We start from the raw sequence: 26,558 nt of genomic DNA, 5'->3' as shown, positions 1-26,558 counted from the left end.
CCTAACTGTGGTTAGTTATTAAGTTTTGTATATATGATTGTTGTTTTCTGGATTTACTCAAATTAATTTATTACCTTTTTTTACTCATTATACGTCTCCTAATACAATTTATTTTTACTTATTACAATAAAAATTGTGTCTACTGGTACTGGCACAAATATGGACAAAACTTAATAAAGTAAGATGGTTATTTATTTTATTAATTTGTGGTTTAGCTTAAAATATGTTTTCAGGCCACACCTGTAAACCTTGAGTTAACGATAACCACAGGTTTTATCAGTTTTATTTATGTTATGAGGAAAATTACCGGATAAGGATGGGCTATGGGCTTGATTGATGAAAATTTCAGGAGCGTGCAGCGCGCGGGTGCCGGCTGCAGGTTGCGCGGGCGCCGCACGCCGGCGGGGTGCGCTCGCGCTACCATAAAGTGGCCCCCGCACCTCGCGGCCTTCAGTTCAAGCTGAGACCCGCGAACGCCAACACGCTTTCGCGACGCCCACTCTCGCATCGCACCGCCGAGGCTCAACACGCGATAGTGTTCACTTGTGAACGAGTTGCGCGCCCTTTCTCTCACGCAGTGTGATCGTGCTTCGGTACGTGAATGCAAAACCGGACTACTCTCTTGGCACGAGACAGCTACAAGGAATCCGCAGCGGTTTGGACCTCTGAAATTTTTCAATAGGTAAGTCAGATTTTATTTTTGATTTTTACTATTTAGGCACAGCGACTGTCTGCTCTTGCGAGTTCACGTCCGAAGTGGATGATGTTGATTAAATCTTACTTTCCAAAAGACCCGCACCTCCACGCAAGGAGTGCGGTCACTTAGGGATCTGCAAAAGCCACCCGCAGATTATGCGTTGGCGTTCGGCGGACGACTTGGATTACCGATCGACTGCAGTTCGTGTACATTGTACTGCTAAGGTTAACAGCTTTGACTCTATTTGTAAATATTCTGTGTCCGTCGTAGAGTTTTTCAAGTATTTACAGCACGAAGAATGTTGTATCTGCTTTTTTCTAGATTTAAGTATTTTGTTGTTGTAAGTTGCGTCGATGTTACACTGACGAGTGGTGCGATTCGACGCGTATGTTTGGTTCTTTTGTTCGCGCATTATCCACTCGCGACAGGTACTACACAAAACCTATGTTAATAGCACCAACACCAGACCGAGTCGTTAAATTGTGGATTAATAATAAAACTATGACGAACTGCCATTCAGCCGGTTAAGTAATTCAAAATATTATTGAAATAGTCTAGATAGGCACTTACATGTACCAACAATGTCTGCGAACCACACTTGCATTATCAAGTGTACATACGTGTATAACTAAAGTTATTGATTTTGTACACAATTAATTAAGAAATAATTAGTGTAATGAAAGATAATCGACTGGTACAACGATGTCCACTAATATTACTAGAAGTAAATATTCACAACATTTTAGCTTTTGTAATAACTAATTGAGATTTTGAAATATATAATGTATTATTGTAAAATGTTTTAAAAAGCAATTAATTAACGACTACGAGATAAGGTGTAGCGTTAAAACACTTAAATATTTTTTTGAGAACGTGGGTATTTAGAGAAAGTTGAAAACAAAAATTTATTGATACTGTTTCTAGGAGGGACCTTAAATCCTTACGATTTCTGATAGCCGATAGTACATTTTATAGAAATTTAAAAATATAAATGAGAAAAACTCCCAAGTCTATGCCCTGCAGTTGCAAAAATGCAACATAATATGTAAACTGCAACCAACGTTATTATAAATCAATTTAGGACAAATACTTTGCAGACTATATACCTATACGTTATCTATCTATTAACCTACATAGTTTTCGATTCACCTCAATTTGCTTATAACAAAAGCGTTAAAAGATCAATTATAGAAATATTTTAAAATTTATTCTAACGGTAAATTATAAGTTTATTTTATATAAAAAAAAATTAACGTTAAAAACTAGATGTTGCTAGGTACACTAGTATTATTCCGGGTATTAATCGCAGTTATAAATTAACTCCAATCATCAAAATCTTTCTATAATTTATCAGAACATTAAGCATACTTATTTGTGTAGCATAAAAATTATGAAATCAGCTGCTTAAAATAACATGAAAAATATTATTTAGGTATTATAATCACGGTACCTATCTACATTAATTTAACATTGGGCACTTCTAATAAATTAACTGTCTTCTAGGCAGGTACCCTGAATATAACATTTTTTCGAATGACCAGTTCTTAAAAAAACAAAAAAGAAACACTGACAGGTCGTTTGTAATTCGGTCAAAATCGAAAAACATGCTGCAAACTCGTTTCGGTACATTGAAAATCATAACGAAGATATGTTAGTTGAGGTATTAGGTAGGTTTATTTTTCTGTGTCAAAAGCCGTTAAGTGCAGGACATGAGTTTGGTTTTTTGTTATTTGTATATTAAAAGGTATTGTGAAACATTCCCTGTTTCTGTGTCCTTTGTGTAATAGTCGGAATACAGGTCTATGTTAATATACGGTAGTGTCGTAAGTGGGGTGACGGTGACGCTGCCTGAGGACGTGTTTACGTTCTGTCTGCGATTTCGAAACCGCTAAGAATCAACTTGAATGTTTGAAGGCATTTCTCCAATACTATCAGGCGTTATTAAAATTTAGCAAATAAATTGAACTCAGACTATCATTCCAGCAAGGCCAGGACTTTATCGCTTGCAACGTCGTAAAGGTAAAAGTAATTACATGGTAACTTAAATACTTATCGATGTCTTAACTAGAGCAAAACAATTTCCAATATTATTAATATGAAAATATCATAGAAGCGATTTCATTTTGAAAATTTTCGTACTTACTGATTTCTATAAATTTTATGGTAAACGATTTGATAGAATTTTTTATTTCTATTTTGCGAAATTAAAATATTTAATAATATTATGTTTTTACTCCGGGAAGAACCTACAATGTCACGTTGTATGACAACCATTTTAACGATGACATTAATCTATTGCAAGAAATCCTCGGATCCAAGACATTGAAGTTACTTAAGCGATTATTATCTAGCCAATTAAACGTTTTATATATAAACATCACAGCGGGCCGTGGATTTAGTGCGGACGAAAAACGTTTAAAATAATGCGTCGTTATTTCAAATTAACTGGATATAACTAGTTTCATCTAGTCGCAGTTGGTTACTTTGATGTTGTGAAGAAACATAGAGGTGGTCGAAGTGTTACATAATCCGTAAGAGATTTAGTTCTGAGTAAATAACACTAAACTTAATTTCGATTCGCTGGACGATGAAAGCGATAAAATAGTAGATACTTATAATTTTTTGAATCTAGAACTTTTTCCTGTTCGGATTTTGGAATAGACTGTTTGATTTCCTTTCCGACTAGATTTTTATAACTTCCTGTGGCTATATTTGTGATACAAGAACATTTATGTTCAAGAGCTTGCAATAGTCAGTGTAATGCTGTCCAAGATCTAATCCATTTATCTTAGATTTGCACGATTATTTTTGAAAGAAAATTTTGATTCCAATTTTTCGGCCTTACTGATACCGGCTAAATACCTGATCTTTTAGAGCCCTGCCTCACTAGGAAGCACTGGCGACGTCGCCAGCGGCACAGGTCTGTCTACTTCTGGCATCCTAATGTCGCCAAGTTGAGTGGCCATGGCGTCTCGAGAGTCAATTGTTTACGTCGCCTCTGAAGAAATCGCACGCTGATTGGCGACCACATTGGCGACTGTGTGAGGGAGGTGCGCTTTACCGTGTACATTATAGTGGCAACTGTGGCCACATCGCCAAGCTGCCACGGTAGCCAGAAGCCACGTAGGGAACTGTAGCTCGTGGCCACGCCTCCAATTTGGCGACGTTGCCAAACCGTCGCCAAGTGAGTTAGGTTCCATACATTTCAATACTAACTGCTTGGATACGTAGCCGGCGACGTCGCCATTGGCGTCCTAATGAGGCAGGGCTCTTAGATGTACCATTCATACTGATTTAAGAGCCCAAGCAAACTATCGGCCGACTAAAAGATTGCAGTGTGAGGTAGCTCCAAAGGGACAAAGAACAAATGCAACTGTCTAGAGATAGTTCGTTCGTAGAGTCCCTAGTTGGTAATTGGAGCTTTGTTATCTAGTAGGTAAATGTTTTTGAGCAGTAAGTGTGGTCCATATATATAAGAGTAAGCTACTTGGGGTGTTTGTGAAGGTTTATCAGAGCTCTCGGTCAGCAGAACGTGACAGAATTTAGCTAGAATAGCTTAGGTCACGATGTGCGAATTGGGAGAATTATCTACGCGTATCTATTTCCCAACACATTGGAGGCATTTTATCATGCACCTACTATTTTGAAAACATTTCCAAAAAAATAATTGTTTTTCCTGGAAGCTATTGGATATTTTTAAATAACCAAGTACTTACCTAGTCGCTCCTTTTTCATTAATGATTGATTGATACGCTCGAGTTTTACTTACTTAGCCTCGATTTAATTTATCGGTGCATATTTCACGTTCCATAGTTCATGACGAACTCTGAGTTAAACAAAGCCATTTTCACTTTTATATGTGTTTTTCTGAAACACGTAAAATCTATATCAATCCAATCGTTTGATGTGTTAAAATGGCCAGTTGTGTGTGGTTTCTATTTCCTAGTTGTGATTTTTGTAAATAAGTTTTAGAGTCGGGTCAAGACAGTATTTAAACGTTCTACGTTAAAGTAAATTTCAAAACAAGCTTTCTACAGTTTTTAGACTTGAAAAATATGTCCAATTAGTTTCATGACACCCTACATTAATTAAATGCTCATTCAACTATTAATAAACCTTTTTTTAATAAATAAGTATAATTTTAGAGTCCCCAATGATAACAGTAAAAAATGTGTAAAATAATCTGCGTAAAACGTGTTTTATTACGTTCCCAATTTAAATTGACAAAGCGAAGTCATTAAAAGAAATGAAAACATCACGTTTTGGTGATTATATTGGTCGATTAGTGACGGTATTGGCGACACTTGTGCATGTAATTTAAACCTACATGAGTCTCTTACAGTTCCTAATTGTGTATTTCTTGAGAAAATTCTAGGCGAAGTGGTTCTGTCAAATTAAGTAATGAAAATCAATTTTGTGACGTTTCTCATGCATATCCGATATCCATCACTTAATTGTTATCTTGATGTAGGTATATACCTTTTTACCTTTAATGATTGCACCAATTTATATTCAACATACAATTTATATTTTTCAATACAGTAAAACTGTTATAGTAACTGACACGACATACATTCGTCGGATGAATGTGACTGACAGGTTACACCGTACAGGGGTTATAGTTGCAAGTGCGCGCACGTTTATTTTTTGAGTTCAGCATAACTGAATGATTTCCAGGTTATTTTGATTTTAAGAACACGTCTATTGGCTGGAACCGGTCTCGAATGTGGATACTGGATGCCGAGATAAGCGAAGGAACTGGTTATTTGAGTGCGTCGGCCGTATGCCGATTTGGCAATGTAGGCAAATGCACTCGGACACTCATTCAAGGCTTTCGTTTATATTATTAAAAATAAACAAGCAATGCATTACTGACCCATTAAGCCGTAACTAAGTAAGTGTACGCAGAAAACCTGCATACCGTGGAAAAATGAATAAAATTAAACATGTTGTAGAAAACGTGCTTTCTTGGAGACATTCTTCACGTAGGTGTTTATAATGTATTACATCTTAGAATTAATGCTGAAACAACAAAAAATAATGCAACAAGCATATCATACGTTATTGTAAATTTTAAACATGGAAATAACGAGCAAATTATTTATTTTACCGGAGGTTGCGTCAGGTACCGGTTCCCAAATGTGAAAAAATAAAAGTGAAGTGATGTTTTTGCTTTTTAAGCACAAAATTTTAGCTTGTATGGGGTGTGTGGTGCATTTTTAAGAAAAATATACGAGTTTAGTAACAGGACCTCGTTCGAGTCGAATCATTAGGCTGTGTTTTTTCTTGCGTATGAGTGAGTGGCGCCGCGAAGAACCGTTAGGGTATCTTTAGACAGTATCCTGTTAGCAAGCATCGTGATCAGCGTTTCTAGGTTAACTTAGGTTAGAGACGAAAAACTTGTCGGCAAAACTTTTGCCCGTGTGACCCAATTGCACATATCTTGTAATTTATCATTCACGCAAATGAGTTGAAGTCTATCGACAAAGCAATCTTAGACCTAGTTTCGAAATAAGCTGTAAAATGTTTTTGTTATGTTTGAACTTTTTTATCCGTGTAAGATTAATAAAATCCCAAAAACAAGTAAGTAATAAACAACTCATCGATTAAAAACCTTTTTTAATGAAATTTTTTAAGCTAGTAATATTTATCGTGACACTTCTGAGAAAATATGCTTTGGTGCCATTTACCTAATGCCATTTAAATCACAACAGGACAAATGCCAAAGCACAGCTTATGCAAAGTAGATGATTATGCCTAAACTTAATAAAGTTTTTATACCAAAGAAGTCTGAAGTCATGCTTCTTATTTGAAGGTGTCCAACCTACTTTTGTAGCCTGGAACCCGTCTAATACACATATGTTTGACACATCCTGGTTCAGGCTATAACATGCTGATATGTTTTGTGATATACATCGTCTGTTAACGCATACAGGATCTCTAGGGCATTTTTTCTTAAAAGGGACTTGTCACTACAAATATTGCACATACATATTTGCAATAACAACTTGTTTTTTTATTGCAACCTTCGGCGCATCTCGTACCTGCATTTCTTGGACCTCGCGGGGTCATGTGGCTGCCACGATTGGGTCAAGGTGCAATATTTAGCACACGTGCATAAATAGTGAAATGTCCAATTAAAGAATTGTTGTAGTGTCCACCTGTAAACATAAACAAACGCTGTGAGTCACCCAATGGTATAGAGACAGCAGATACCTACTACAAAGCTGCATCGTCCCAGATTTTTCTAAACTTGTAAAACATGTGCGACCTGTTTGCTTTCTTCGTTAGCATATAAACGGTGACAAATAATATTCTCTATACGGAACCCTTTTAAATATTTTACGCTCCTAATACTAATTATGCGATAACACTTTAGTGCTGAGACAGTTATGTTAATGAATAGTGAGAGATAGGAACAGGTTCGATTCCAACGGCCATTAAGATGGAGCCCTTATCTCTGGTTCATTAGTAAAATGTACATTTGTGGACAGATGAGCGCAGTTAAGATTGGTAAAATAAGTCTAAGGTTTTACTGACGGTATGCGACTAGCTAATAATAGGTAATCGTTATATTTTATTTAGAGTGCAAAACCTTTTATTTGGTTTGATATTTTATCTAAATCGATCTACAAGGCTGTTGCTAAGGCATGTGCGTCTCTTGCGCCGTGTATATGTTATGTACTCTGTGTACTTTTGATACTGTAAATTTTACTAAATGTTCGTGGATCCTTGTAGCTGTAGATGCAATAACCATTTACTGGAAGGTTGCGAGTTTGGTGCAGCTGTAGCTCCGATAAACATGAGACTGTTCTCTGGCCATCGATTGTCAATTGTTTAGCTGGCCTTAAGTGAAGTTCTTTTATCTTCTCTCCAATTTGATTCTTATTTTTTGACCAATATTTGGAAATTGAACATTATATACTTTTTACGGGTATATAGTACGCCTTCACGGAGAAGCTCATGTAATTTTGTTGCACTGTTTAAACAGCCGATTTGGCCACTTGGATCAATGAGGCTAGTCAACTATGGCTCATGCATTTTTAAAGTTAATTAAGAGTAATTTTAATTAGGCATTTAGTAAAGAAAAATATCGTTTTAATGACACGCCAACTATTAAATATTACAAAAATTGAGACTATTAAAATAATTCCTGTTTGGTATAACAATAGGACTTATTAACATAATCACATAGACATGAATGCGCAAATAAATAAAATTCTTTAGATGTCATAATAACGAAATTTTTGACAACTTCGTCGCATTTTTGACGTTTAATCAATTCTCGTGTGGATAATCCCCACTTCGTTTAATTATTTCCCACGTCATTGTCTATAATCATAAAAAAAACATTATAATATTGATATGTATAACGATGAATCAGTCAGCGATGCAAACACTTCAATTATTTTCCTCATAAAACGTTTCCTTTCAAGGCTTAGCAAGGAAAGACAAGTTTGTAAACTGGAGAAAATAGATTATAAAATTTTTTTGTTGTGAATGAAGGAAAGAAAAATATTTACTTATTAACTCTCTATAAAATTCTCTACTCTCCCGGTTGAATTACAATCATTGTGTGATCTTAATTCAAGGAAAATAATCGAATCGAAATCGAATACAAAATAAACCATCGAATGATTGATGTTCAAATGAGTCATCAAATCCTGTAGACACACTGGGATACAACCGTTCATATCATCACGGAAAATCATGAATAAAACAGTTCATGTACTTTTATTGAAGCGACTATATGTCTACTTTTATTACATACATGAATGGCCCACTACAAACTTGTATGCCATATGAATATAACACTTCGCGACATTCTGCTATAGGTAATCTCAATAACTTCAGCATTTTCCTTATTTTGCTTACTTTACCTGTCACAACAAATTATAAATATTCGTTCTTGTTAAATTTTGCGGTTTTAAGGGGTAGGTAATAGGCACCTATACCATATTGCTTTAGAAAACAAAAAGAACATTGATATCGAAAACTCCATTAGAAAACACTCGCTGTTCTAGCAAAGATTCCTTGCACAGGAAAGTTGAGAACGGCTGTTAGGAAAATCACTACCAGTGAACTATTCTCTTAATTCTAGTGAAACTGTTTTATCCTTTAAATATTGGCGGCCGTTGATCTGATACAATACACTAACAAATGTTCCTAGCGTCCGTCTCCGAAACTGTCTTGAAGCAACTCATTGTACGGTCAACATGGCTACCTTTATGGTTTTGAAAAAGTAATTTAAGTGTACAAGCGGCACTGATTGTACGTTGTTTTACTTAGAACATTTTCAATAACACAGTTACGCGTGACTATACATATTGTCCGTTCGCTAAAATGTTCACGCTACCTCTGTGTGTGACAACTATTACACTAAATGCTCATATAAGTAGCTCGCAACCGATTTTGAGGACACCCAGCCAGCCAATAGCCACAATTGGCAAGGTTTCAGCATTTTATGGTGCTGAAATAAAGTACTTCAAGGCTGCTTAATGAATTTTATTTCATTTTGTCAATCAAGTTTTATCACTGTACTTGTACTAGGATTTGATATCTTGAATACTTAGTCCCCACCGCAATTAGTTTGTACATAAACGGGATATTTGTTGTCTTCGCCATAAATAACTAATAACTCGACAATAGAACCTCGCCGAGTTAAATGTCTTTAACAGAGCGATAAGCCAGCAATACCCGATGCATTCCCACGGCTTATTGTCATGAATACTTGACCATTCCTTGTTTATTAATAACACACAGACGCTAGTTTAATACGTACAGATTTGCGCGGTTGCGGCGAGCCTTTTCAGACGGCTGAGTTAGGCCGTCACGATACGCATAAAGTTTATGCGTTAACAGTATTTATGTCAATGGTCTTAGGCTGTGTGTTATCGCAGTTATGTAGAAACAGATTATATTGCCACTGTTTTGCCTTAACAATTAAGAGCTACTAAATGAAGCAAAGCCAAATTTCACCACTTATGGTATAATACGGGCGAGCTCGGGCTCGGGGCTCGGGCGTGAAGATATTTTTTGGTAAATGATGTAAGTAATACAAATTGATCGAAAAGGTGTTTCAGGATTATAATGGAGGATATGTTGTAAAGATTTAGCTCGTGCACAATATCTGTGCTGCGTATAGTCCATGTTACAATCAAACTGCTTCTGTCTGGTTTGTTAATTGCTCGCTTATCTGCTCGGAGCTATTAATTGTGGTTTTTTTACAATCATTCCGTTCCACTTCCTTGGGTGATTCAATGAGGAAGTATTATTAGGAACGTCGGAGCGGATTCTTAGATGGAAATATTTTGCTTTATTTAGATGATTCGGATTTTACCAACGTCATATCATTCATTGGGAGCCCTTAATCATCAGTTTGGTAGTTTGATAAGAATTTAGCAGTGATACGTAAAGACCGCGGTTGTGGTAGTCGTATCAATTTAGATCAATCATATTTAAGGACGCAAACGTTACAAGGCTTTGGTGTAAAAACAAGTGCAAAACTATTAAAAATAAAATCCAAAATCGGTTTATTCAATGAAGTACCAGACCAGATCTAACTCTATTCAACTTTCAAGACACGAATTTTCCGTTTGTAGGCTTATCTAAAACTACAAGTTGTGAATCTATAATAAACAATGTTTCTATGCAAATATTCCATGTTCTCGTATAAAAACGGTGATTGTTCGTGAATTCATCAAGGCATGATTGTCGCCGCACGCCGAGGCGAGCAAGATTACCAATCGTAAATCGATATGCAATCCATACGTACTATATTTATAACAAACATCTTAGTAGCTGCTACTAAATACTTCTAAAATTAGATTTATCAAATGAACGTCATTTTAATTGACATTGTGTACGCTAATGATCTTCCCCATTAACATTGTCCGCACATTTGTCTAACTTTGTGTTTATTTTTCGAGACTTGTGTAGATTCATCAAGTCGTGAACATACCTGTGGAGATAACATATTAGGTTAACATAAAACTGGCTGCTTCTTCATTATTATTTGTGTGGGTCAGAAGTTAATTGCCTGCAACAAAATTCCTCAAACACAGTTCATCATTAATAATGACCGGCAATAAGTGGCCAACGCAAATCGTATGATTACTTTGTTAGGATTATCGATAGTAACAAAAACCTTAAGAGCTTAAATATATGTATAAGTACCTCGACAACCAAAAACATGGAAAATATTTTAACGACTCTACTTCTCAGAAAAATCTTAGTAAATAGAACACTGGCACAAAGGACGGACGGTGATTTTTAAAGAAACATTCTAAATTTCAAGATAACGTAATTTTCTGTCAACGAGTCTCCAATCTAAAAAGGCGCAGACTCCACTAAGTGGGAGAGGAGTGGAGATGTTTTAAAGAACCAATAGAATTTCTGTGCTTAGGGATGTAATTTAAACCCGAAGACAAGATCTTTACATAACAGAATTCTATTGATATTGAGCTATGGAGAGGGCTATGCTCGGTGTTTCTCTACGTGATCGAATCCGAAACGAGGAGATCCGTAGACGAACCAAAGTGACCGATATAGCCCACCGGATTAGCAAGTTGAAGTGGCAATGGGCAGGCCATATTGCTCGCAGAGCAGATGGCAGATGGGGCCGAAAAGTGCTGGAGTGGAGACCACGGACTAGCAAGCGCAGCGTAGGACGTCCACCAACGAGGTGGACAGACGACCTTATAAAGGTCGCCGGAAGACGCTGGATGCAGGTCGCTTCCAACAGGTATCTGTGGAGATCAAAGGGGGAGGCCTATGTTCAGCAGTGGACGTCCTATGGCTGAGATGATGATGATGATGATTGATATCTAGTTTAAAAAATATCCGCCCCGCTATAATTGTGTGTAAAATATGGAGTTCATCCCATAACACTTTAATGGAGGCTGTTCACAACTCTTTTAAAATCAGATGCCAGTGTGTGAAAGAATTTATAAAGTTTTGCTCAACTTTGCTTCGATTTCATGTTATGTTTCCTGTCATAACCAAGATTTATGTCACCCCTATCTGAAATGACTTATGCAACGAGTATTTCGATAACCTAAACTTACATAATGCACGTAATATATTATACAGTTCAGTAGCGAGATACAGGTAACTTAACAGTGTCAAACAAGACTTTGTATTGAGAAGGACAATTTCACGAATGCAAATACCTGGCCAAAACTTTAAGCTGAATAAATTATTTAAAAACTGATGTAATATAAGAATTTTTCCGTTGAATATATACGAATAAACTAGGTATTTTAGAAGTCGTTATTCTTGAATATCAAGGTCGTGAAACATACAATAATTTTGCCTGTATCCTTAGAATCTTCCCCTTAAGGCCGACGAGTATCGTTTGTGTGTCGTTCAGATAATTGAAATTCTAATTCAATTATAATTTCGAGTTTCCTGTTAGGCAAAACATAGTGGAAATAAATTATTAGAATGAAGTTTGAAACATTTAATACTCACCTACATGAAAAGTCTAATTGAATTCTGAACTTATTATGTTTGGACTTAATAAGAGATACCGCTTGCTCATGAATGAACTGGTTATTAATTCCTAATACTTTTAGTTTGATACGACTCCGGTCCCGTTAATACCTGTCAAGACAATTCGATATCTGTAATGAGAATAATAGATAAACAATTTAAAGTCTGCTTCGATGTCAGTAGCAGAGTTAATTATTGAGGTTTGAAACATACACGAAAATTAAATTTTACCATTATTTCTTACGACTTCAATTTCATTCGGACATTTCGTGCATTTTCCATATTGGCTACGCTCAGAGTTAGATCTCTTATCAAAACGTCGAACAAATAATGAATGACGCATTGTCGTATTTACTTGTAAACGGCACACTTCGGAAGAGTTCAACATGAAATGATTATTATTTTTATGCACAGACATTCAATGTACAAAGCAAATACAAGGAAGGGGGTGACCGTTAGGCACAGATAAACTGACATCGTTTTGAACAGCTCTTGCGCAGATCGTCTATAGATACATGTCCCTGATATAGTACATAGTTGTCGAGATAGCTCGCTGTTCACGTCGACAAGTTTCCATTTAGTTTTGTGGATACTTGGAATAGGAATCAGTAACATTATTAAAAATAAATAGATTTACACATTACAATCTGAATATGCGGATACTTTTTAACAAAATGCAAAATAAATGAAATAGCCAAATTGCTCTAAACTTTAGTGGTGAGCTGACTGTTACTCTAGCTTTTAAAAATACAGATGTCCCCATCCAACCGACCAAATAAAATTGGGATAAGGGCCGGAGGATGATGAGTACTTAGAGTAAAAAGGTGCGATGTTATTGAGCATATTTTTGGTGATGCATTTTAGTTCGTACTTAAGTAAAATATCGTTGAACATTATCAAAACGTTGGGTGACCGTCTTGGTCACGTGTTCTGCATACATGTTCCGAGACGGTTGAATGTACCAAGCGCATTAGTTCCAACTGTTTTATCGTTTATAAAATAATTTCAATCGAATATTTCACGTTTGCATTCAACAGAACGCAAATGATTGGCTTCATTATCTTAACTTTTTGTTTTTAAAGGAAAGTAGCGATGTTCATATGAGAAAGTCTTCTCAAATTGTTGTTATGCTTAATTCAATTACCCGCAGTAAAAGTCGATAAAACAATGCATTAAATTCTTCAAATTTGCAGACATCCAGCACTGTTAATACCCATAACTAGTAGTTTCAAGCGTCGAAAATAGGCATGATTTAAAAGCCTATTAGGTAGACGTGTTCGAGTAAGTGCACAAAAACATCTTGCACATTCAATATGCACAAGTGCATACGAGACAATTAATTCACCAAATTTCTCTTCACCCGTTTTACCTTGACGATCATTTATATATATTTTTGTAATAATATATTTGTAGGTATGGCAGCAACTTTTAAGTTTATTACATAATAAGTTTCGTTTGTTTCTTAAGTTGATTAATTAGGCATAACTATACGAGATTAGAACAATGCCTTCATGGATATCAAGTCACACGTTACTATTTATTTTGAGCATATATTACTGAAGTTAGCGTCAGAGCCGCTCTTATTAGTACTGAAGTATCAAATGGATCGGTTTGATTACTTTACCGTTATGCACCCTCTTCGTCGCGCCCTGATCCTTTGTTAGTGTGCTGTGCGATTATATTTTGTTGTTTATATGTGTGCGTGTCTAGATCTTTTGTTTTAAGTCATACAATAGTGCAGCTCATGATCGATTACCTATTTGATTTTAACTTAATGTGCTTAATATATCAGGATATATTAGCGCCGTTTAAAATTGAGGGTCACTTGAGTATCATCAGACGCATAAAAGGTCAAGTATAAGTTGCGGTGGGTAGTAATTAGCTCTTTTTCAACTGGACACGATTGCTTAGTTAATAGTCAAAAAAGAAAGATATAGATATAAGTACAATAATGAAGTTTATTGACGTGTTTCTTTAAGTATTGTTAATTAACGTTGTGAAAAGTAAGCCTAACTAGTCAAACCTATTGCCTAACTTTCATTTTTAATTTTCTCAAACATTTAAATACTTAGCATGTTCTTATGTTAGGTTTTCACACGTTGAATAAGTAAATACATCTTTGTTAAGAGACTCACTTCTATGTATGGTTCCTGTATATTTACTCTTCTTGTTACTGTATTAGAATGTAGCAAATAGACTGAACTATTTACCACACAAAGGGTTCCGTTAACAATACTAAAAGGTACGTCAATTTAGCTAGCAAGTACTTAACGCTAGAGCTTGTGAACTAAGCCTGAGGGGAAAACACTTGTATGGAGAAGGATTCTAGCTTATAGGTTAGACAAATACTTATCGAGGCATTACCATATCTCGATAGACAAGACAACGTTATCTGATCAGTCAGTCACCCGAATGAGTACGTCGTATGCACAATCGCGATACACCTCCGGAATCTACTAAAGAGTTTATTATACCGGCTAGTTTTCACTTCGGGTAAATTTCGTACACGTTCCAAGAGTGAGAGGCATACGTTATTAAGAAGTCTCAGGTTTACGAGTACTGCACGGAACCCTAAAAATAACTGTTGCTTGCTTACCTTGTCTGAGTTTAGTCAATGACAGGTTTTCAGGTGACCGTGTCACAACAATGAATTTTTGACCCAATACTGTTCCAGTTTTAGTAAAACATTTTTTTTTTGTGGTTTAGTCGAATTTTTATTTTTGAGTATGTAAAGTTTGGGTATTAAAGTATTTATTTTGTTTAATAATAGTCGGATGACCTCTTAAGTAAGATAGAACAAAATCGTTGGAGGTCTCACTAACAGTAGGTCTAAGAGTGTGCACACCAATGTTTTTGCGTTTCAAAAGTGGTGGAATAAAGGCAAAGCTTCAACACTCTTTCGCTACACACAAAGGACAAAACAAAAGGATCTTTTTACGTATATTTGATTTGACATATTCCCACGGTTTCTCGACAGCAAACAATTTATTGGGTCATTCATACATTTACAATTGTCCTATTTACTTCAAACCAATATTGGGAGTGTAGAGTTGACCTTTTAGCGAATGATTTCAAATCGATGCGATAACCGATTGTAAATATGATTGTCATTTAGCGAGATGTTCCTAATCATTGCTGCTACACAGACATCATGGCTAAGTGGGACAATATTTTATGTATGACATCAGTTTTGTAAACTTTTTCTCCTTAGATAAGTATTATTTCTGGGTATTTTTTTCTCTACTATCTACATTATTTTTGTCCATAAAATAATATTTAGGAATGTATGTGTAATCTTAATCTAAAACTACGATTAGTTATGAAACTCTCCACAATCAGTCGTCGTAACTGTACTCGATCAGAAAATGTCCGATAATAACGCAATTAAACACAAAATAAGCGGAAAAACTGTTCCTCGTCATCTGTAAGAATTTTACAATAACTTTTCTCCGAAATTTCGTATGGAAAAAAAACTATTTCTTTGCACATTTGTCATAAGCGCTAAACAGTACCTGCATACATGCATGTTCTCCGAACGTCTGCATTATTATTTTCAAAACGTATTTTTGTCACAGAAAACAAGCAATGTTATTTACTTAAACGCTTCGTCACTTGGGCGACCAAGTGTTATTTTGCCAAAGAATTATGGTACTTAAATATTTGCGGCTATATTTCATTATCCTTTGTTTACTTTAAATGTGTGGTGGAAAATAAAGTTTACAAAAGACGTGACGATTATGGTGTACAAATATAATGGGCGTATGAATGAACACAAGGCACGTGCCTCTGCAACTCAACGTTTGAACACTTTTAATATAAAAATGTTCTAAGTTATCCTCTGAAAAACCTTCTGAAATGAGCCCTTCACATGTTCTCATAATAAAATCACAAGCGTTAAATAAGACTTAGACTAGATTATTATACTTCTTTTAGTTCCAAGTAGGTGTTAAGCATATTAATTAATTTTAGGTGATTAACCAAATTACCAAATAAAAGGTGACAAAAACGCGTTGTCCACCCCAGAATCCGCAATAGGTACGAAGCGGACATGCGGGTGGAGTACTTGAACGTGATATGAAATCATGGCCCGAGGATTTTGCAATTTACATACTTATCAGACACGTCACAGCAACGAAATGGTTTGTTTAATTGTACAGTAATGATTATTACACTATTGTGTTTGTGTTCACTGCCACAGCTGCTAACACAACGTCGATACTGCGTTTCAATTTAAAAATATATTAGCGCAGTTACCGATTGATATAAAATTTCAGTGGCGCTAGATGACAAAGATGTACGAACGAATATTTTCCAAACCGGTTCCAATGTGTAAAGCAATTAGTGTATGCCCAAAAGCATGAATTTGTGTGAACAAGACACTCGACAACGTGTGACCCACTTAAACAATTATTTTTTAAGCACAGTGTAGTTTTATAACCATAAAACTAATGATAAGCGAGGTTTAATGCTGCCATTTTATTAAGCTCAATCAATTTGATTTTAAATCCGCGGCTGCTGGACCGCGCAGACGCAACCCAATGTATACTTACCTACGAGTTAGTATAACATTTTCTTCGTGAGACGTTTATACAACAATTACTTAGTTATGTGTTTACGTCACAACTGCCATATTAATGTAATAAAATGTATTATAAATAAGGTTCGATTGTATATCAATTCCTCTCCGATCAGAAACGCTTCAATAGTCTAGAAAACGAGTGCAAAACGTTACACATACGTTACGTGCGAACACTTACCTAACATCGAAATGTTTATGAAAACTGTACATTGCGTTGTTCATTGATAACAACAATAATACAGAGCCGGCTGTAATCCAAACGATTAGTTTCCGGTTCAAGCTTAAGGCTTATCGTTCACTTGACAGTATAATACTTCAATGAAATATTTAAATGGAAGCCTTGACTCATTTACAGTTATTTAAGATAAAATTTAGGTATAACAGTTAGGAAGATTACAAGTCTTAGAGGTCGCGTAATGTATTCTAAATTAGCCGGCGCTGCCGTGTGGCGTCCGGTTGCAATCGCGGACAACAAAACCAAAGTATGAACATCAATAATAATAAGTACAAATTCCAAAGAAACAGGTAGTATTATTATATTTCCTTGAAGTATTTTTATCAGTACACAGCATCTAGGAGATATGCAACGATAAAATGTAGAAGCAAAATGCAAGCAGCAAGCGAAGCGGTCTCGCAAGTGCCCAGTACAAAGACTGCATCATCATACTATTCGCGTACATTGTATCGCGTTGGAAATAAAGTATTTTTCTAGTGTTATTAAGATGCATTAATGCATTCAGTCGCTGAGTTGGCTCAGACAACCGTACATATAACGACAACTGCGATTATTATAAGAATATGCAGTAAAGCCTTGAGGAACTTTTTCTAGAAACGAGTTTCAACGTAAATTGCTGGCTGTGTACATGTGTCGGTAGTGAGGCACTTTATCGGACTTTTTTACAATAACAACACTGACGAAACAATAGGCGTGAATCTCATTCAGACAGTTTGGGTGCAAAAACTTGAATCGGTCACGCTTAGTTGGCTCTCCGTACGAATTTACCATAAATCCGTTACGGATATTTGATTGTGTGGATTCTTGAATGCGTCGAATCACGAGTTGACATCCTGGTGACTCCCACGGATTCTAAACCAATTAAAACTGTGGTTCGCTGTATTTACATAAATATTCCATTACATAGTTTCGTCTTGGCACTTGCTTAGTATTCATATGCCTTTGACTTCGCCACTTAGATACGCAGAAGAGGCTTCGAGTGTATGAAACGAGCAGGAAGAGGGCATGTCACCGCGGTGTCATTTTTTAATTGATGTATTTAAATTGAACATGACAACGTGAAGGCTTTACACTATTGTTACATAGCAGTTAGCAGTAAGATATTATGATGAGAATAAATGTGTAGATAGTTGAATTACAACAACAATGAAATGGATTATGCAAAGGTAGTTTTATTTTAAAATTAAGTCATTTGTATTGCGGTACGTTATGCTTGTTCAGTTCTGGTTTAGGGCATATTAATTTATATACCACTTAGGCATCCCAAAAACCGATAGTTATATCAGAGAAAAAACGGTGTTTCAGAAGCATGAATTAAATAATCTCTGGAAGCACTCAAGCGCCATTGTTTGTTCGTCACTTTCAGTCATTGACATTTGGTGATTAGCTCCTCATTGTGTTTCGTGATTCACCTTAACGTTATTGAGAAAGTAAGCATGCATTTTCCTTATTGAAAGGAATTTTTGGCTTTTGGCAGCTTTTCAAATATTTGCTGACGATACTTAATCCCATTACAATATTTATTTTTATGAAACATTTTGTTACTAAGTACCTAGTAACTTTCTAAGTGTCCTTTTATGTCTATTTCCTATTAGGGTCAAGCAAATAAATAAATATGAACTGTTCACTCGTAAACAAAACACGCTTATTATAACCATTCGTTTTTGCTCACCTGCTAATATGACGTCGTCCGTAAGTTGAATGAAGCAATTTGATGGCTTATTCTCGGGAAATCCGTGAAAATTTAATGAGTACAAAAACATAGGTAGTAATGATATTGTTGTAGATGTATCAAAGTGTTAACAAAAACTGCAAGCAATCATCAATTGAATGTTGTGTTGTATTAAAATGCCTTAGTGTTTCGAAATAAAAAAAACATAGGTACCTTTTCATAGGTATGTAATAAAGTCCTTGAAAGGACATGAACAAAACTATTCGCAGTGATGTGAAAGAAAGTGTTTTTTTACATACCTACTACGAAGATAAAATGAAACGATGATATAAAAGGTCCAATGTTATACCTATACTTAATGCCAACCTTAAAACCCATAAATAACATTTAGATAAATGTAAATAACTGTTCTGTTTAATTTAAAGTTCTTACATCAATAGAATAAATATTGACAAGCGTACGCGAAGACCATAGACTAATATGTCATGTCTTGATGAGTTCGAGTGTCAAATGTTTTTGTAAGGCCGCGACAGACTATACTGAGGTCACATCAAAAGGAACGCACGCGGCTGCTGAAGGAATGCAGTTTTTATTTCATTTTTAAAAAATACTGAATATGTGAATCAATCATCCTCATTATACATATATTTTTTGTTAAATTATAGCAAATAAAAAAATGATTTGCGTTTCATGACTTTAAACAATTAATCACCAATTTCGCGTCCTGTGTTGTTAAAGTAAGTATAGAGATAAACACTTAAGTTTGTGATTTACCGTGATCCGGTAATTCTGCTTGAATAATAATTATTAAAATATGTAGTTACGTAAACTGTAGCGCTGAGGTAACCACATTGAATTGGCAAAGAGAGCCAAAACCCGCTAGATATCTCCTTCTCTGGCACCACTTAAAATTATTAGACTGGATGGCAAACGCATGCAAACTACAGATTCATTCATTATAATTATATTCACATAAATCCATGTACATATGGCTCAGTTATTAAGAATTTCTGTCTTGTCCGTGGTTCATGCAAGAGACGAGTCACACGACATAAAGTCGTCGGCTTACAACGAAAAAGCCTTGCAACAAGGTTGTTTCGGCGCGATGCCGCGTGTTCGGAATCCGTAATAGCCTTGCAGAATATACAACACAGACTACGTGCCTCTCCGTCTATTCCACGCGTTCAAATGAGACACACATAGTTTTCTAAAATCCATTTTATGAAACAGTTTTAAACCAGATTTTAAGGAAGCTGGGTATTTACAGCGTGCATTACAAGTAATAACGGTTATTAATTTTCAAAAATCGTTAAAACGTATTTAAATTGATGTATATTTTGGTTGGTCCGGAACTAATTGGTGTGCCAAAAATAAGTACTGAATTTAAAATGTTTTATGGTCGCTGTGATTGCAGGCTTCCCGAAACGCATTCCTTCATGTGCACCATCATTTTCCTCATCCAGAGGCGATGTACCAAAAATAGAGAACCGGTTATTTTAAGCAGGCACAAGTTAACGATATTCTTCTCAATATGGCGTTCCAGTATTCGTGTTTATCCTCAGAACAGTAGTACGCTATCAATTTTGTTGACATTCCTGTATCAGTTTTCAGCGCTGATTTATCATAACCGTTGCTGTTAAATATTTGCAATTAATTTTCAAGTTATAGTTGTGTACCTATAGAATGTCTATATCACTGAGAAATATTGAAAATATATGTGGAATGGTTTTATTATTATAATCAATAAATTGAGAAATCTTAATTTACCACAAGATACATGACAGTGAACATAACATTATGTTGTCTATTCCTCAACTATTTTAAACTTAGAATAAAATAAACATTAAGCTTGAATGACCAATGATGCCTAAATAGACGATTAGTCATTGCTTAAACTTGTATTAATTCTATCAGCATATTAACCTTTAATAATATAAACTAAAAAAAAAACTTCCTCTCCTGGGAAAAAAGAAAACTTTTTTGTTGCAATCAACACACAAAAATTGACTGACGTAATATTTTTTTAATGACTATGTAATAAAAATATCTTGATCACCACTGTTTAACGTGGATCTGCCCCTAACCAGCACGAAATCAATTTTATTGTCCACCGTTTTCACTGTCCTGCTGCAGGCGATTTCAGACACTGAAGTCCAGGTTTCCTCAAAATGTTTTACTTCAGCTCTATTTAGTCATTTTTGTCCAAGGTACATTTAAACATTACACGCACCTCGGAAAAGTAACAACATTGGTACAATTAAAGATGCGGTAATGACTTTAAAAAATGACCTGAAACCTAATTGTTTTTCTCAATAATTTATTTGAAGCTCAACAATGTATGTAGTGTTCGACTAATGATATGAAATATCGCAATGCGTGTTAGAAGAATATAGCTTTTATAGAAAAAACGTGATTACATTGATTTGAATTACACAGGAGTTCTGCGAATAAATCACGTTTCCTTTTTTATGATGTATTTATTTCTTACTTCTTATCTAGATTAATATTGAACTGTTGCCGCGCAAAAACAACACTGTTTTATTTAGCTTAGAAAACTTGTTCGTCCTAAAGGGGAGGGAGGGCTAAACGTTCATTTCATGTTTACTCGTAGGTGAATAGAAATTATTTTCAGTAGTACGTAGATAAAAAGTAACTTCTTTTAGCACCTACAATGGACCAATTCCTAAAACAAAGACTTTTTGGTTACTCTGCAATCATAAAATGCACCAATTCAATAACGAACCTCATAAAACTATGTAAGTAAGCTGGTCAAGCAACATCGTTCGTTCCACATTCAGTTATGTTTTAAAGGCGAGATAACGTAAAGGACAATTTTTATCGCTTTTAAAAATATTTCTTCATATATTTTAATGAATGTATTTCTGTATTTCATGCATGTTTTCACCAGTCAAGTGGATTGGCAACCGGTTGTCAGGGGCGCGCCGACTTTGTGGACACATTTTGTATGTTAAGTTCGTGAAAACGGACTCGCGTATGCAGATTTACTTTACCCATAATGAAGAGGTACAGATAACATAAAAGTAACTAAAAATAAGATTATTTCGATACGGAAGTGGGCCGGCATCGCCTTGGTCGTTCAGGCTGGTTATAGACAGACAGAAGAACAAAATGTCAATCTTCGTTAGAGAAGAAGTAGCAAAAGAAGAAGAAGATAATTTCCCTTTTTATCTCACGTGCCGTTATAATGCAAATAGTCGGTCGAGTTGCTGTATTTAATTCTAGACACGAATTGTTCGTCAATCCGTACAAGGCACCGACGCTTCAATCTGTTGAAAGTCTACATTTCTGTCGTCGACCATTGGTTTTCCCCAACAACAATATTGAATTATGTATCCGCAATAACTGTATGGATAATCTTAATTTCTTAGTTGTCAAAAGTCAAGGTGGTACGTATTACTTACCTATTATTCAATATATTAAAGCGTAATCATCATTGGAGTGTCCTATACATCGTTTTGCGGTTAGTATTAACATAATATGGTAATATCAACCACAACACATATTACGTAGTGTTAGTATGTACCTACGTTCCTTAAAAGTGTCCGTTACTAGGCTGTAACCCACAATAGTATAACACATTAACCGTGCATGTTTGTTAACTAAAAACTCCTTAACAATAATTATCTTCTGCACATAGTAAACACACAAACTAGGACATCGGTTCCTGGTCCACGAGACTCGTTAATTTCTAAGCAAATCTGTCAAACAAAGAAAACGTGCGAGTCTTGTAACCGAAGCTAGTAATATTTACACATAACTGCGATATATAATTTAGGACGCTGTGCGACACTGCACTCTATTGACTTCATACGGTACTGTCACTTATCTTAGTCTTAACTCATAAATATATAGATACCTATATGTTTAGTAACCTACTAAACTATTCGACAGTTTTGATTAATGAGCTTGTACCTGCCATATGAAAAACTAGATTAAGAATGTTCCACTTAATCTAAATCACACGCAAGGTAGGTGTCAAATCTAAGTATGTAGAGACCCCTCATTATATTCCATAAAGAGTCTTGACACCTTCTTTGTAAAACTATTGCAAAGAGAGCAACCCAAAAATAAATGTTATCTGCATACGATCAGAAATAACCCAGTTTATTCGTATTCAATCTACATAATAATGGCAACCTCACAAGTAACCTCAAGATGGACGACCTCATCTAGGAAGATCGATTCGACCCAAAAGAATACCTGTTATACATACAAATTATATGTTCCGGTAAACAATCAAGCGGAAGTGTTGTGTCGTGAACTAAAAATTCCAACGAAAGGCCGTCAAATGTGTAATCAATTCATCTGTGATATTCTGTGATTAACATGAAAATATATCTGCATAATTTAAATTGAGGTCGACTCATCTCAAGATTGGATAAGATAACCATGAGGATAACTTAATTGGATAGCTGATATCCTGTTCATTTATCCTACTTCTGAAGTGACGTCAACGACTAATCAAGGAGTTTTTTATGTTACCTAAACGTATGGAAACTATACCCTTTAAGCATATCATCTTATATTAGCTACATCTTGAGTTTCAGATGTCGCAATACACAACTTACAACATATATAATCGACGACATATATTCATCTTTTTAATTAGCCATTCATCTTATGTCAAACGGCTTAGGAAATATATCAGGTTTATTGCATACGCCATTTATGTGTGTATCTGAGCGAACGCACACACGTTTAGTTACTTCTATAAATAGCACGAGCATGAGTTAAACTTGCGCATCTACATTGAAGAAAATAGCCTCAAAGGCAATATAATGTGGAAATAGACACATGCGCAGGCCTCGGAGATAAGTAAACCGGCTGGTCGTGCCGGCGCCACTTTCAGTCAGATGGCTGGCGCCCTCGCAGCCGCCACTGTGATTGCTCTCACTCTCACCGTGTCCAAGAACGGTACCACAAACAAGTTTCCTGCGATGGATACATAGTTGCACCTCTTCGCAGAACTTGTATCTAACTGAACGAAGCATTGCACTTAGCTTTTTACAAGAATAGACGTCTAAGTTTAATTGACAAATGTAATTAACACACTGCTTAACTGTTTCGCGCGGTATTGCCCGCGTCCCTAAGGCTAAAATATATAACAAATAGCGAATACTATTGCTATGAAATGATAAAATAAATTTCAAAATACTTTTGGCCGACCCAAAGTCACAAACATTACTTCTTACCTATAATATAATGTATACCCTTAACATGCAGTTATTGGTATAGATGGATCTGTACTTTTTATATATTCAGCCACTTACCTAATTGCATACTAAAAGTTTATTATATGTTTTATGCATTTTCCTGACCATCTCCTTCAAACTACATCGACCCGTCTTAATATCTCATAGGACTATCCCTTCTTAGTTTTCAATAGCTACTGCTAATGTTTACTCGCTCCATAATAGTACAGTCGAAACCAAATCCGCAATGAAACGACCCTGCCTTATAGCAAGTGCTAAGGTTAATTTATATAACAATCGAACGTCCAGTAGCGGCGAGCCACCCATGTCTGATCGATAAACGATTCTTCATTATGACACTGATCTTTCAAACAATAGGCAATAGGGTTCGTATCGATGACTTGTATTCAAATATCCTGATCGATGATTCGCGAATTGCGTTTAACGCAAGCTTTATTTATAGACAGCATTTAGATTGTAGTCAGTAATTTCGCTACGGAAAACTAGTGAGAAAATCAAGGTTTAGGAAAACTTTTTGAGTATCGCTTAACATCAATCATCTCGCAAGCTAAAAATCTTCTTTAGACATTTGAAAATGCAACCTCCACGATGACTCTACGTCTTACCTAACAGAGTCTAATAAAGAAAGCCGTACATACTAACGCGATATATAAATAACTTGTGTAATCTTACTGTAAATAAACTCGTTTCAAAATAAGTTAAGGTGTCATCGTATTATTTTCCGTGTCCCTCCAAGCATTTACTTGCCTAAACTTGTAAACAATAGAAATATATGTATCGTGACATAATTAGGTAAACAGGTTAAAAACAATATAGATTTCTATGTCACATGTAAATTCCAAATCATCCAAGTAAAGGTATAGGTAAATTTGCAAAATAAATGTATAAAAACAAATAGCGTACCGACTACAAAAGCTAGAATTGTAATTTGTAAATGTTATGAATATGGCAATGTTTATTTATATGTTTAAGTTGGCTACATGTTGTTAATATGTCAATGTTGGTATAAGCTCTCTCCCGTTCTATTGTTCTAAAAGGCAACACGTTGTACAAATTATATGTTCAAATAAAAGACAAGTTAGTCCACCGAACAAGTCCTGTTTAATTTCAAAAACATCAGGTTATGGGCCCAGGCACGGCCATAACAGCTTGATGTAGATTACTTGCGGTGGCAGTAAAAGTAAAATCGACGAGAAGGAAAAAAGTGAAGTTGTCACTTTTGCGGCATCGGCTGACGGCTCGGCCATTGCGGAACAGCGGAACATCGTCGAGAAGGAGTACTTGTTCTTAGTTGGGAGAGGACAAGGTAAAAATGACGGAAGGAAATAACAATAACGTCAATGTGATCAAGTTAGAAGGAGCCAGAAATTGGAATTTATGGAAATTCCAAACAACAGTACAATTGAGGGGCCATGGATGGTTAAATATCGTGGAGGGAAAGCAATTGAAGCCCGAAGTTGCCGCTGAGATACCGGCATGGGAGTCCAAAGATGCCAAAGCACAAACGTTACTGGTAACACGAATGTCAGAAGAGGCAATGCTACATATTATTACTTGTACGAGTTCTGCGGAGATGTGGCGAAAACTTCATAGTGTTTATGAACAGAAAACGGAGACCAGTGTGCACATTATACAGCAGAGATTTTTCAATATAAGTTCGAAAGAGGAGTCGACATGTCTGTTTTCTTATCTAAGATACAAGAACTACAAAACCAATTGAAACAGATGGGTGAAGAAATCTCAGATAAATTTGTAATCACGAAGGTGTTGATGTCGTTACCAGACGAATATAAACATTTCATTTCGGCCTGGGAGTCGGCGCCGGATGACAAACAAACGTTTGAAAATTTAGTGGCCAGACTACTGATTGAAGAAGAGCGAGTAAAGGAAAGGAACGAAGGAGCACAGCAAGCAACACCGTCTGCATTCTTTGTGAAGAATAAAGGTCCAGGACCGTCAAGAGGTTTCAAATTTGGTAAAAGCGGACAGTATAATACCGAAAGTAAAAGCAACAATAAAACTAACAGTGAAGGGAACATGAGTAATAATAATAACTGTTTTTATTGTGGGAAGTTCGGACATTTTAAAGCTCAGTGTCGTTTTCGAAAACAAAGAATGTCAAGAAGTGAAAATAAAACGAATAGTAATGCGTTCGTGGTGTCTAATCTGTCGCATCAACTGCAAAAATCTAAGTGGCTGGTGGATTCTGGTGCCACTGAACATATGTGTAGAGACCGTGCATTGTTTACATCATTCTCAAATACTTCGCCAAAACCTGTTATCATCGGTAATGGAGCAGTGATAAATGCGATTGGTTATGGACAGATAACAGTTCAAGTGTCAAACGGGAATGAATGGATTGACACAGTCATAGACAATGTCTTGTATGTTCCTGAACTAAAAACGAACCTGTTTTCGGTAAACCGCGCCACAGACAAAGGTTATGTTGTAGTGACAGATGACAGTTCATGCAAATTTTACAAGTCAAATAAAATTTGCGCTGTTGCGGAAAGAATTGGAAATTCTTTTTACTTGAATTTACGCTATAATAGTAATGGTGAAACTGCGAGTACTGCAGAACTAGCGTGGAACGATTTAAACGAGTGGCACAGAAGATTGGCGCACCAAAACTTTACCTATGTCAAAGA

General features: G+C 35.8%; 1 protein-coding gene across 2 annotated transcripts in view; it reads left to right on the top strand.

Moving 5' to 3' along the window:
* Positions 1-426: 426 nt before the first annotated feature.
* Positions 427-26,558, top strand: part of LOC110378876 (UNC93-like protein) — a 73,633-nt gene continuing 47,501 nt past the window's right edge. For both annotated transcript variants that reach the window (XM_049837947.2, XM_049837939.2), the window contains exon 1: positions 427-682. The gene's annotated coding sequence lies outside the window, so the exon portion shown is untranslated. The remainder of the gene's footprint in view (positions 683-26,558) is intronic.

Source organism: Helicoverpa armigera, chromosome 1, assembly GCF_030705265.1.
Source record: "Helicoverpa armigera isolate CAAS_96S chromosome 1, ASM3070526v1, whole genome shotgun sequence".
NCBI classification, from domain to species: Eukaryota; Metazoa; Arthropoda; class Insecta; order Lepidoptera; family Noctuidae; genus Helicoverpa; species Helicoverpa armigera.
Note: the sequence above shows the minus strand (reverse complement) of the source record. Positions and strands in the feature narration are given on the sequence as shown.